The sequence below is a fragment of the Camelina sativa genome, chromosome 3 (genome assembly GCF_030686135.1).
Source record: "Camelina sativa cultivar CO46 ecotype springtype chromosome 3, ASM3068613v1".
NCBI classification, from domain to species: domain Eukaryota; kingdom Viridiplantae; phylum Streptophyta; class Magnoliopsida; order Brassicales; family Brassicaceae; genus Camelina; species Camelina sativa.
In genome coordinates this window covers 24,350,001-24,352,500 of record NC_141882.1, presented here as the reverse complement: position 1 = coordinate 24,352,500, position 2,500 = coordinate 24,350,001, and positions in this window count along the sequence as shown.

Here is a 2,500-nt window from a genome sequence, read left to right as displayed (position 1 = left end):
GGAATCTGATAAGTGAGATTTCGAGTAAGTCTTTACATAATCTTCTTCTGTCCAAAGAAATGAGTCATCATTGATATCGACACATCTGAGATCGCCAAATGTTCGTGAGGTCCTCTATTCAATCCGTTTCCTTCTTCTTGTTGCTGGATATATCGTTCGTACACATCTTCTCTTTGTTTCCCGAGCCTATAGTGAGTTACAGACAGAGTTCGAAAAGATCAAATCTTTTATGATTCCATCATACATGATTGAGTTGCGAAAACTTCTGGATAGGTATCCTACATCTGAACTGAATTCTTTCTGGTTAAAGAATCTTTTTCTAGTTGCTCTGGAACAATTAGGAGATTGTCTAGAAGAAATACGAGGTTCTAGTGGCAACATGCTATGGGGTGGTGATCCCGCTTATGGGGTCAAATCGATACGTTCTAAGAAGAAAGATTTGAAAAAAAAATTCATCGATAACATCGATCTCATAAGTATCATACCAAATCCCATCAATCGAATCACTTTTTCAAGAAATACGAGACATCTAAGTCATACAAGTAAAGAGATCTATTCATTGATAAGAAAAAGAAAAAACGTGAGCGGTGATTGGATTGATGATAAAATAGAATCATGGGTCGCGAACAGTGATTGGATTGATGATAAAGAAAGATAATTCTTGGTTCAGTTCTCCACCTTAAGGGCAGAAAAAAGGATTGATCTAATTCTATTGAGTCTGACTCATAGTGATCATTTATCAAAGAATGACTCTGGTTATCAAATGATTGAACAACCGGGAACAATTTACTTACGATACTTAGTTGACATTCATAAAAAGTATCTAATGAATTATGAGTTCAATACATCCTGTTTAGCAGAAAGACGGATATTCCTTGCTCACTATCAGACAATCACTTATTCACAAACTTCATGTGGTCAAATACCTAGCGACAAACTCCTATGTTCCTTTCATTACAGTATTTCTGAACAAGTTCCTGGATAACAAGCGGAAAGGTTTTTTTATTGATGATATTGATATTGATGATACTGACGATATTGATGCTAGTAACGATATTGACCGTGAACTTGATACGGAGCGGGAGCTTCTAACTATGACGAATGCGCTAACTATGGATATGATGTCGGAAATAGACCGATTTTATATCACCCTTCAATTCGAATTAGCAAAAGCAATGTCTCCTTGCATAATATGGATTCCAAACATTCATGATCTTGATGTGAATGAGTCGAGTTACTTAGCCCTCGGTCTATTGGTGAACTCGCTCTCCAGGGATTGTGAAAGATGTTCCACTAGAAATATTCTTGTTATTGCTTCGACTCATATTCCCCAAAAAGTGGATCCCGCTCTAATAGCCCCGAATAAATTAAATACATTCATTAAAATACGAAGGCTTCTTATTCCACAACAACGAAAGCACTTTTTCACTCTTTCCTATACTAGGGGATTTCACTTGGAAAAGAAAATGTTCCATACTAATGGATTCGAGTCTATAACCATGGGTTCTAGTGCACGAGATCTTGTAGCACTTACCAATGAGGCCCTATCAATTAGTATTACACAGAAGAAATCAATTATAGACACTAATACAATTAGATCTGCTCTTCATAGACAAACTTGGGATTTGCGATCCCAGGTAAGATCGGTTCAGGATCATGGGATCCTTTTCTATCAGATAGGAAGGGCTGTTGCACAAAATGTACTTATAATTAATTGCCCCATAGATCATATATCTATCTATATAAAGAATAAATCATGTAACGAAGGGGATTCTTATTTGTACAAATGGTACTTCGAGCTTGGAACGAGCATGAAGAAATTCACGATACTTCTTTTTCTTTTGAGTTGTTCTGCTGGATCGGTCTATCAAGACCTTTGGTCTCCACCCGTACTCGATGAAAAAAATAGGATCACTTCTTATGGATTCATTGAGAATGATTCGGATCTAGTTCATGGCCTATTAGAAGTGCAAGGCGCTTTGGTGGGATCCTCACGGACAGAAAAAGATTGCAGCCAGTTTGATAATGATCGAGTGACATTGCTTTTTTGCTCCGAACCAAGGGATCCCTTATATATGATGCAAGATGGATCTTGTTCTATCGTTGATCAGAGATTTCTCTATGAAAAATACGAATCGGAGTTTGAAGAAGGGGAAGGAGTCCTCGACCCGCAACAGATAGAGGAGGATTTATTCAATCACATAGTTTGGACTCCTAGAATATGGCGCCCTCGGGGCTTTCTATTTGATTGTATCGAAAGGCCTAATGAATTGGGATTTCCCTATTTGGCCGGGTCATTTTGGGGCAAGCGGATCATTTATGATGAAAAGTATGAGCTTCAAGAGAATGATTCGGAGTTCTTGCAGAGCGGAACCATGCAGTACCAGAGACGAGATAGGTCTTCCAAAGAACAAGGCTTTTTTAGAATAAGCCAATTCATTTGGGACCCCGCAGATCCACTCTTTTTCCTATTCAAAGATCAACCCTTGATCTCTGTGTT